The 12158-nt window shown below is 36.8% G+C and overlaps 1 pseudogene; it reads left to right on the top strand.

The window, feature by feature from the left end:
• The first annotated feature begins 3479 nt into the window (after positions 1–3479).
• Positions 3480–7398, top strand: LOC100387979 (RNA polymerase I-specific transcription initiation factor RRN3 pseudogene; annotated as a pseudogene).
• The last annotated feature ends 4760 nt before the right edge of the window (positions 7399–12158 follow it).

Here is a 12158-nt window from a genome sequence, read left to right as displayed (position 1 = left end):
GTCATTTAAAATGTGATTTTTAAAACATACTCATGTTCCGAAGGTGAATTCTTTCCAGATACAAGCTTTCTCTATCCAAAACTGATATTTTATCTTCATATCCACAGAAAAAACAAAATTGTATGGGATGAGGTCTTGAGATGGAACTTAGGCTGGTGACAAACACCTTGCCTCAGCCTCCCAAGTAGCTTCGCAGAAAATTTTACTAAGAGATAGATGGAATAGGAGAGAAAAGGGCATTCAGTGATCATGTTATTATGTGTAAAACTTCCTGTGACCAAGAGCTCATCTAGTGATTCTCATCTATATTTGACCTTGCTCGTAAGTCAATGGATCGTTCATGGCATGTCAGAAACATAAATAAGATCATAAATATCTTAAATTAATGCACTGATGACAGTTCTATACAGGTTTTCAAAGAAACTTCCCATGAAAACATCTCTAGACATGTATAATATTATGTATTACATATATATGACCCAGAGAGATTCTGAAATCTAAAAAATTTCCCACAGTAGGTTCAATTGTCCTTAAATATCCACAGAGGATTGGTGTCAAGACCACTCACAGATACCAATATCAATGGATGCTCAAATCCCTAGAAAAAAAAAATCACACCTCTAATTCTAGCAGTTTGGGAGGCTGAGGTGGGCAGATCCCTGGAGATCAGAAGGTCAAGACCAGCCTGGGAAAACCTTGTCTCTAGAAAAAAATTAAGAAATTAATCAGGTATAGTGGCGTGTACCTGTAGTCCCAGCTACTAAGGAGGCTGAGGTGGGAGGTTTGCTTGAGGCTGCAGTGAGCTGTTATCATGCCATTGAACTCAGCCTGGGCAATGGAGCAACACTCTTATATTCAAAAAAAAAATCAGTATTTTCATATAACCTATGTACATCCTTTTGTATTCTTTAAATCATCTCTAGAATATTTACAATACTCAATACAATGTAAATGCTATGTATTTCTGTATTTGCATTATTTTTTGCTGTATTTTCAACTGATTTTTTTTTTCTGAATATTTTTGACCTGCATCTTTTTTAATCCATGGATAAAAAACCCATGGATCCAGAAGGCTGACTGTACTGAACTTGGATTTGACATTAGACGCAATCCCTTCGAACAATACTTAGGAATTGACAAACATCGCTAGAAAGGATCAAAAACAATGATCCAGTCTTGTGCCCATTATGGCAAGCAGTCGAAGGGGGTCAGAATATGCCACCCTAAATATGCCACTTTGACATAAGAATTATTTTGAGTTGAGTTCCAGAAGAGTTCTCTGCTCTCTCTTTTAACTGCCTAAAAGTAGAGCATAAATTTCCCTTTGTAAAGAAATCCTCCTCTTTCCTTGTGTCAGGAATAGAAGAGCATTCATCACTGAGAAAGAATTTACACTAAGAGATATTTACTTCAACAGATCTTACTAAAATAACCTTGTCTTCCCTCATAAGTTTTCTAGTCAGTTCTCCAAGATTTCTTGACCCTTGAAGCCCAAATACCTTTTCTTTTGTTAAAAACTGGTCACCAAGTCAAATCACTTTGAGTTTTCCTTATTTTTTGTGAATTCCCATGCATGTAAAATATTAATTAAACTGTACTAATCTGCCTTTTTTTAGTTTAATTCATAAGCCCCTAGTTACTTAACATAATAGAATAGCACAAAAAATCTCCCTTCTAAGACAATAGTATGTATAATTTTTTAACATAAAAAATTTCCAGTCTCCATATATTATTTAGTGACCAGTTCCAATAGCTTCACATTCAACCAACCTTAATGGGTGAATTCATGTCAGGCATTTCCTTCTCAAATATTGATATGAAAATATTTCTAAAACAAGTGAAGCACTAAAACATAATTGAAAAGGCAAGGAGTACGGGAACACTGGCTAAGTCGAAGTGTGAGACAGAGAATAATGAAGGAGGATACCTATAAAGAGGCTTCCTATCTTACTATTTTCTCTGTATTTGACCGTGCTCATAAATCAATTGATTATACATGTTAGAAACACAAATTAGGTCATAATATCTTAAATTAATGCACTGACGACAGTTCCATAGATAGTTTCAAGGAAAATACTGATGCTTTTGGAGCTCTTTTTTGACATTTGAGTTGGCATCAAGTACAAAACATCTCTTCCTACCCATCCTTTAGTGACCTACTAAGTGACAGAATTCTGATGGGGCAGCACCCAACTGACTCCATGTGGCTGATATGATACTTTTGCTTTTATAGTGCCATCTGCAGAGAAATAAACCATGTTAAAGTTGACTGAGTGTGTCCTATGTTCACCTGCTTGAACAAGTTCAATGTAATTGACTGACAATAATAAAAGGGGATTAGAGAAAAAAAGGCCTCAGTATTGTCAAGTGAGTATCAACCCACACTTGACTTCTGAAAGGTGGTCAGGATACAGATGGTCTGAAAGAAAGAAGAGGCTATCCAAGGAGAGCAAAGACAGACAGGACATAAGGAGTGTGACAGCATGGCATCTGTGTTTGTGATGGGAGAGTCTGCATGCAATGGAGGAAATGGGAGAAGAGGTACTTTACATAGTTAAAAGGTTAGTCTGATTGAAATAGATAGTGCGTGTTGTTAACTAATAAGGGATAATTTAAAACTGTACAGTTCACTGAAATTATTGAATGCTATAATTTGGGTTTATTTTTGTATCACATTTGACATCTCAGCACAGTAGCACAAGTAGCACACTGAGAATTAATTAATTGAGAGCATTCTGTAGAGGTGAGGCTTTCATGCATTTTCCTCCTCTGCATACCAGAATATGAACCTAATGGAAAATCTGCATCCAGACAGACCAGGACTCTCTATATAGCAAAATCTTGAGGCCATTTTTGAAGGGATTGTATAAAGAGAAAGAAAGAATATGTAAAAAAACAAAAATTTGTGGAACCCATATCTGTAATGAGTTGAGTATATTACTCTAAATATTTATACACAATGAACTGTAACATCTCTGCAATGAGTTTTGTTATAACCTTTGCTCCTCCCATTGAATAACTAATGGAAACCATTGACCAGAGTTTTTCTGATGATCTGCTGGATGTGTTGCCTGTGCCTTGCCCTCTTGTTTCATGATCCACACTGATCCTCAGATAGTTCTTAATATTCTCTAGTTAATTCCTTTAGTGGCATTTGATGTTTTATTTCTGCTGTTCATTCCAGCTTGAGTGGATTGTTAGTGTGGTCTTGTTCTCTTAGCAATAGATTTTTTAAATGACAGACAGAGAATTTTAAACTTTCCTTAGAGGAACTTATGAATAGAATCAATGTTAAGAGAAAAGGACCAATAGACCACTTATGCATGCAGATTTTCTACCTTTGAATTATCCCAATCTTAGAAACTTAGATAAGCATTGTGTTACAAGCAGATAAATGCTCAGAGCATAATATTTAATAACTTACCTCCAAACTTTGGTGGATTTCTTTGCAAATATTTATAAATATACAATATCACTCCATGCCTGGACCTAATATTCAATATGAGAACTTTGAGTGCCGGCTTTCAATGCTGATCAAACCCTTCGTGTCCGTGTATCCACCATGTGGTGTAGCTATGAAGATGGATAGCAAAAAAATTAGTGGGCTCCTGTTCAGTGAGTCAAATGGGAATGACGGACAGCATGACAAATAGAAAAAAGCAATCAGTCAACATTCATATGCCGTGCCACTACTAGGGTCCCTGCTAGGAATCAAAGAAATAGATGACATTGATCTTGCTTAAAAAGATTAATTTGGAGTTCCAACATTTATTCCAAAGTTTTCAAATATTCATTTCAATATTCCAAAATTTAAATATTTATTAAATAATTAAAATTTTAAGAGCAAATAATGACATTAAAGGGAGTTAAATATCAATGTTACGTGGAATCATCAAGACTAAAAGGGCTTAAAAAAAGATTTTTTTTTTTTTTGGTAAGACGTTGTAGCAGGATTTAAGACAAGCTTCAGAAACAAATATGAAAGTTATTGTAGGAAGTGGTAACAAACATAACAAAAACAGTGAAAAATGACTGAATATGGTATATTAAGGAAATAGGGAAATAGAGAGATTTCACTTAAGAGAAATCTTCATCAAAACACAGCCTGAAGTACCAGAAGACCATCTGCTCAGCAATAGCAAATGTAGAGATTCACTTAGCAAAAGCAAAGGGGCAACAATTCAAAGGACAAAAACAAAAGGTGTATGAAATTACAAGAGCTGACTAAGTGTGGTGGTTCTGAATCCCAGCACTTTGAGAGGCTAAGGTAAAAATATTGCTTGAGCTCAGGAGTTTGGGACAAGCCTTGGCAACATAGGGAGACTCTGTCTCTGCAAAAAATAAAAATAAAAAACAGCCAGACATGGTGGCACATACTTGTGATCCCAGATACTCGGTGAGAGCCTGAGCAGGGAGGATTGTTTGAGTCCCGGAGGCTGAGGCTGCAGTGAGCCTTGATGGAACCAGTGCATTCCAATTTCGACAGCAAAGTGAGTCTCTGTCTCCAAAAAATATGTGAATAAAGTTAAAAGAGCTTCAAATTCTCTTTCTTACTGATAGTCTGTTGAATTTTGCACACAATAGGTGTCCAAATTATACTACAGAATTATTGCCTGGGCAGAATAAAATACATCGCTTTAAAAGTCAAATCGAGACTTTTTTCCCCCTAGAATATGTTTTGACTTCGGAGATTTAGAAGGATCAATTTCTATCAGTGGTAGAGGGCTATACTCTGAATATCAAGTTTAAGATCCATCATTTGCTTGAGCTACATTATAATAGTTTAATTTTTAAAACAACACAGTTGAATAGTTTTTGGATCTAGATACTAGATTGTAATACAGACTAGAAGGAATTGTAGTACATTTCTTCAGGGCACAAAGCAGGTGCAGTTATGTCTCTGCACGTGCATCTGATGCTTATGTATTTTAAATGTAAATTGTTTCTTGTAAGAGAAAATATTATATTGAATATTGATGCAAAGGCATTATATGTTTGTGTTTTATTTTCCTGAGATATAAAACTTATTCTCCACCAATAATGAGACTTCAATGAAATATTCCACAGTGTTTGTAACAAATGTGGCATTTAAGGAAGCAGATTTATATAAGCTGTAGCTGGGATTTTTTTCTGTATCTATTTCCAGTTTCTTCATACTATTTTATGCAGGCTTATTATGATTTTTGTCTATAGGTGCATTTAAGTATGTTTTGAATAATGAGAGGAAAATTAAAACTTGAAATTTAACAAAAAACTTAAAGTGAGTTACCACAACAAAGAGTTCTTAAATAATGAATTTTAGAAGTCAGGTGAAATTCTTCCTAAAAGGATTTATTATATAAAGCAAATAGCTGAACAATGTCAGGTTATAACATAGTAATCAAGAGAAAGGGTTTCCAGGCCGAGTTGCAGCTATCACTTTAAGCCCTGTGGTGTCCAGGTTGCTTCTCACATGGTTGCTGATGGAAGTTGTGGCTTCAGCTTCTGTGGTCAAGAAGCTGGGTATGTCATGGACCAATACTTCAGATATGCTTGTATTCAAGAATGATTTTTCCAGTTCTTCCCAAAGAAAAACTGTTCATCTTGATGGAATCATGACAGAAGTCTTGCCAAAGTTCCAAAAGGGTGAAACAAAAGACTTTGAGCTGTTGAAGAGCCAGTTGTGAAATCTAGACATAAAGGTTTACCAGTTCTTGAACTGGCTGCCAGAATTTCGCTCTTCTATCTTGTACTTGGCAAAAAACTTTGAGTAGCTCCCCAGTATTATATTGAGATTGCCTTGATTGAACAGAATTCAAACAGTGGTGAAAGAGTACCTGGCTTCTCTAGGTAATTTGTATCAACAGATTGGGGTACCCTCCCCGAATGATCATTAAGAAGAGCCATGTAAATGTTTTAGATTTAGATGACGGAGATGATTATCTTCCTGCAAATTTTGACGTATGTCATAGAACCTTGCAAAAAATCGCAAGATGTGTCCCTCTGGCACAGTGGTTTCATTGCCCATACCGGTTCAATCAGAGAGAACATTGGAATGTTACATTCATAACTTACTAAGGATTAGTATATATTTTCCAACTTTGAGGAATGAAATTATTAAAAATCTACTCAAGTTGGATGTGAATGCATCCTGGAAGGATATTGAAGATGTTGAGGAAACAGGAGCTCAAACTTGTGGTGGGACAGATTCCATGGAATGATTGTTTAATATGAATGAAGATGAAGAGACCGTTTTGAGGGCTGACCCCAAATGGCTGGGTCAGATAGTACACCCTGTAGCTGAATACGTGGACATCCTGCTGTCTCTGCTTTTGCAGAACGTGACATTTGCTATGTACGATAGATGGTAAGGTTGATAACAACAAAATAAATGATTTATAATATATCACAAACTGATAAAACTTATTTGACAAACTCCTGTTGCCCGTGCCTGCCTACTGTCACATACACTTTTTCATGTTTTACGTCCATTGCTTAAATTGGGACTCTCAGAAGCACTTTTGGAACATCTCTGGGAAAAAAAAAAATGCAGGATTCAAATAATCCTGCCATCATCAGGTGAGATGCTGGAAATTATACTGGAAGCTCTTTGGCAAGAGTTAAATTCATTCCTCTCATTACAACTATAAAATCATGTCTAGGTCTTTTGGTTAACTGGCCATACACATACCTTAATAACAAGGATAGGAAAACAAAGGCTTTTGGTGATGATGCTCTCCATCGATCACTTTATTCAGCCTTTCAAGCTATGTTCTGCACCTTTGTTTTTAGACACAAGCAGCTTTTAAGTGGAAACCTGAAAGAAGGTTTAAGATGTCTTCAATGCCTAAATTTTTAAGGGATAGTGACTAGTCAGCTAAATCCTCTCTGAAGATTTGCCTGCCCTCAGCAGTTACCTTATTTGCTGCTATCACAGGTAAAAAACAGCTAGTGTGCTCCATTATCAGGGAGAGGAACAACGGCCAGAAGTACAGCTGGTGGGAACTCAGTGTGAATGTGCACCAACCCATTAGATGCCTTCTTCCACTTTAATCCTTGTGTCCTTAAGCAGTCAAAGAAAACCATTGATTCTATTTATCAGATATGGGAAGACATAAGTGCTGAAGAACTTCAGGAATTTAAGAAACTGATGAAACAGGAGATGGCAGAAGATGAAGATGATCTTTTGAAAGGTGAAGTGCCACAGAATGATACTATGATTGGGAGTATACTGAGCCACTTTGATGTGATGCATGTTTCCAAAGTCCTTCAAGTAGTGTGGGCTCCACACGTGTGTTATACCTGGCAGATCAGTTCTTCTCATCTCGAGGATGTGTGATTGAGATGCAGCGTTCTTCCCCATCACTTATCATGCTCTTCAGCACCTGTTCATGCTGTTTGGGCACCACATCGAACTAGAATGAGCACCTGACTCGAATATCGTACTTTCAAGTTAGACTTGAGTGTCTGAACAGATCTTTTTTTTTCTTTTTTGTTCCCCTTAGAGACAAAATTAGGAGACTGAATGTCATGTGCAATATTTTACAATGGGGCAGATCATAAATGTTGAAGACTTTGCTTGTTTGTTTAAGAGGGACTTTTCTTATGCCTTACAGCTTTTTGACCTAATTATTGTGGGATTTCTAATATAGACAGAAGCCTATTTTGACAGATTGCCTTTTTAACACAGAATTTGTCAGAGCCATAGTCATGGAATTTGTGTTCAGTGAAGAATCTTCTAGGGATAAATCCTCTATTTAAAGACTCTAAATAGAATGTGTTATTTTTGCTACATTGTTTACCTTCTGCTGTAGTTACGTGTTGGAATTTCTGCAGGGTGAGGAGAAAATGGAAGCTGGGGAAACATCCAGACCTGGTCTGGGACAAAGAGAGTTGGGGCTGGCACTGAAGGAGATCTCTAGGGACCTCAGAGATCAATAAAAGCCAACAGGGGAGAGACAGAGAACTTAGGGAAACAGAATCAGACAAATAATATACTTTCATGGTGTGAAAATGAGCTTTAAAAAAATGGAGATCCAGGTAAATGTAATTTGCATTGACTGAAAGGCTTGGGCTTACATTAAACAACTGACATCTTATTTTCCCCTTCGGCCTTCAAGTGTCCCATTAGAACTAGAAATGGTCTTTGGTAGTAGTCAGGTAGAGTTCTTTTTGACCTGCATCAGTTGGTTATTTTGAAAATTTCTTTGTTCAAACAGGAAAAAATTTAGGGCCGGACATGATGTGGCCCATGACTGCAATCCCAATATTTTGGGAGGCTGAGGAAGGAAGATTGCCTAAGTTCAAAAGTTTGAAACCAGCCTGGTCAAAATAGCAAAATCTTGTCTCTACAAAAAGCACAACAATTGTCTGGGCTTGCAGCTTTAGTCCTAGCTACTCTGGAGGCAGGAGGATGACGTGAGCCCAGGAGGTGGAAGCTGCAGTGAGCTGTGTTTGCACCCCTGCAATCCAGGCTGGGCAACAGAGTGAGAGCCCATCTCTTAAAAAAAAATGTAGGTTATTCGGTGGAATAACTTACATTTTGCTAGCAATAATAGGCCAAACTTAATACTGCAGTCTTTGTCCAATGGCTATGCCTATCATGAATTCAGCTTGGTGAAATCCCTCTCTACAAGCCTCTTTTTCTATTTCCATAACTAAACACTGGAGAGAGGGCAAGTCTAAGACAACCTTGCTTTATAACAAATTTGCCCAAGCACTGTCATAATCATTTTGAAGTTCAAGTATATTTTTGCTTTGTTTCTTAAACGTATACTTTTTTGTTTACTTGTGAAAATGGCCCTCTTCAAACATATTTATTTTTCTGCAACTTCTATTTATTTAAAGGCAAGCAATATTTTCTTGATCACAAATACTTTGTAATGAACTACTTCCTCTTTCCTAAGGCTTTGTATGCTATTGCATAATTACACTGGTGGCAATGTAGAATTTGAATTTCAATCTATAAATATGTTTTTTTGAAAACAGAAATTGTCATTGATTCAAGATTTGGATATTGGTGATTGGATTATGATGACTTGGTGAAAAGTCATTTGAGAACTTTATGGTTCTCTTTTTTAACTGCTGACAAAAAGGGGATTTTTGTATATTGGATAAAATGAGTAAATGAAATTATATTTATGGAAGTTTAAAGATTACAGTAAGTGTAATCTTTGTGGGTTGGGAGACAGTTTTATTGCAGAAGGATCTATTTACAAAAAAGTATGTTTAGTTTCAAAAGAATTTGAGGTAAAAAATCCATGGTGAAAATAAAGCAATGATATGATTAATCTAGAACTTTCATTCTTATGCTGATAAAGGGAGGTACCCCAACATAAAAAAAAAAAAACAGAGAGAAGGGAGAGAGAAACTGACTGTAATCCAGGACTCTATGCCCAGCCCTGAATCATTCATTTGTCAGAGAAAATAAAGCTATCTATTGATATGCAAATAATGAAAATCATGTTATTCTACACCCATTAGGGGAGATATGGAACAAATTAAAACCATACAACAAACAATTAGAACAGATTGCTCGAGTATCCCTGTAGAGGACTTTAAATGAGAGATCTTCCATGCAAGAAAAGGACGCTTTATGAGCTCCATTCAGGGGGAACAAGATTGGGGATGCCAGAAGTCAAATAATAAATACAGTAAGTGTGATATTTGGTCAGCCTACATGCTTTATTGAAGCACAGCCAAAGCCCTAGTCTTTACTTATTCTCTATTCAATTGTGCTCAGCCTGAAGTTACATCTATGTGGTTTTATTTTAGTGTCTACATTTCTGTTATCAAGATTTCAATTGATTATTCTTTTATATTCATATTTTATTGTTTCAATCTTCCTGTTTTTTACTTCTTAAATAACCTAAAACACACTTATTCCTTTGATCATAATTTGATGGGGAAGAAATTTATCATCTGAGTGCTTAATCATTGTGTATGTCTTTCTTAGTGTTATGCTACTTAATATAATTTGGAATTTTACTTCACAGACTTAAGAAAGAATTTCATATGATTATTAATATTCTCTCTGTCCTCCCACTCTAACTGCCTTACTTATATCATGCCCACTCACTCAACTCTCTCTTTTTCCAAAAAGCAGTCACAGTTCCAGTAGCCCAACTTGTCAGAGGCACTTCTGTCTCCTACAGGAGCCGAATTTGTATCCTTTCTTCTTTTCACCCACATCCAGAGCCCTTTAGGCCCATAACTTCAGCCCGACTCACTGCTTTGTTGTTTTTCTACTTCTTATTCACAGAAGTATGTCTCCTTTTAAGTACAGCTATGATTATTTTGCTGTACTTTTATCATATTATCTATTATTGTTTTCATAATATTGTTTTATCATAGTATCTATCAATTACTTTTATCATATTGTCTATTGTTGTTTTGAGAACTATGTTGTGTGGAAGTCTTCCCTCTTCCTGTCTCTCTCCCTCTCTCTCTCTCACACACACCAAACACATACACACATTTATATTGTTTTCTTTCCTTTGATCTATTCCTAATCTCAATTCCCTCTTCGAATAAGCATTGATTATTTCCTTCATAATCTACATTCTTCCCAAACCACTGTTCATGCCATTATTTATATCCAGGGGATTTTTGAATAATATGTAGTATATGCATGTATGTTTTATCCTCAAAAATTGCATTCTATACTATATATCATGAAAATGTCATGACTGTGTTTTTTGCTGAATATTTTACTTTTGCTATCTCTGTCGATATAGATAGATATCATTCTTTCTACTGTTATGTAGTATTCCCTTACATGGATATTACATATTGTGCCTCTTCATTTTCCTTAGGTTTAACAGCATTTCTAATCCTTGCTATGGAAAGCATGCTTATATGGACAATAACCCACATTTCTCTCTGTAAGTGAAGAAGTGTTTTATGGGATCCAGTGCAGATAGGGCTGATTTCCAGCTGGACAGGAAGAGCTCTATCTGTAGTTCTGGAGATGCCTAGAAGTCTGGTTTTTTACCAAGGAAAGGGCAGTGGAATTCATGATATTCTCTTCAGAGTTTGAGACTTTCCTAGATACCCAAAGTTTAGCTTCCTTTTACTCTGTCACCCAGGCTGGAGTGCAGTGGCAGAATCTCAGCTCACTGCAACCTTGACCTTTCAGGCTCAAGCAGTCTCTCCACCTCAGTCTCCCAAGTAGCTGAGACTACAGCCATGCTCCCAATACTGGGCAAATTTTTGTATTTTTTGTAGAGATGGGGTTTTGCACTGTTGCCAGGCTGGTCTTCAACTCTTGGATTCAAGCAATCTGCCTGTCTTGATCTCCCAAAGTGTTGGCATTCCAGGAATGCACCACTACACCCAGCCCAAAGTTTGCTTCTTTATTGATGACTTTGTCTTAACCCATTGGATAAGACTGACTTCACTCTTTAAAAAGCTACTGAGAACTTTTGAGGGGAGCTCTTCCAAAGACAAAATTCTTAGCACAGATCCTGGGAATTTGAGTCAGAGACTCAGCTCATCCTAGAGCTCAAAGATAGGACTCTGAAGAGCTCACGCTATAGGTACCTCTTCGATTTCGAATGTTTGCTTGCATTCTTTAGATATTAGGTTGTTGCAAAAGCCTTAAAAGCCTCAAGGAGGTCTGGTGAGTCACTTCAAATAACTAATGTGGGGAAAACAATACAGAAACATACCCAGGAGCAAAACTTCTGGAACACTGGGTTTGGCTTTACTGGAACGGAGTCCACAGTGGAATTCCTACTTTTCCACAATCTTTCCAGCTGTAAATATTATCTAAATTTTTAATTTTTGACAACATGATTAGTATACAAAAATATTTCAGGGCCGGGCGCGGTGGCTTAAGCCTGTAATCCCAGCACTTTGGGAGGCCGAGGAGGGTGGATCACGAAGTCCAGAAATCGAGACCATCCTGGTCAACATGGTGAAACCCCGTCTCTACTAAAAATACAAAAAATTAGCTGTGTATGGTGGCGCATGCCTGTAATCTCCAGCTGTTCAGGAGAATTGCCTGAACCCAGGAGGCGGAGGTTGCGGTGAGCCGAGATTGCGCCATTGCACTCCAGCCTGGGTAACAAGAGCGAAACTCTGTCTCAAAAAAAAAAAAAAAAAAAAAAAAAATTCAGCATGGCTTTACCATGCATTTCTCTGATTTCTAAAGTGTCCGTCTCTTTAAAAATGTATTG

Source organism: Callithrix jacchus, chromosome 6 (assembly GCF_049354715.1).
Source record: "Callithrix jacchus isolate 240 chromosome 6, calJac240_pri, whole genome shotgun sequence".
NCBI classification, from domain to species: Eukaryota; Metazoa; Chordata; class Mammalia; order Primates; family Cebidae; genus Callithrix; species Callithrix jacchus.
The sequence above is the reverse complement of the archived record's forward strand: the minus strand, read 5'-3'. Positions and strand labels throughout refer to the sequence as shown.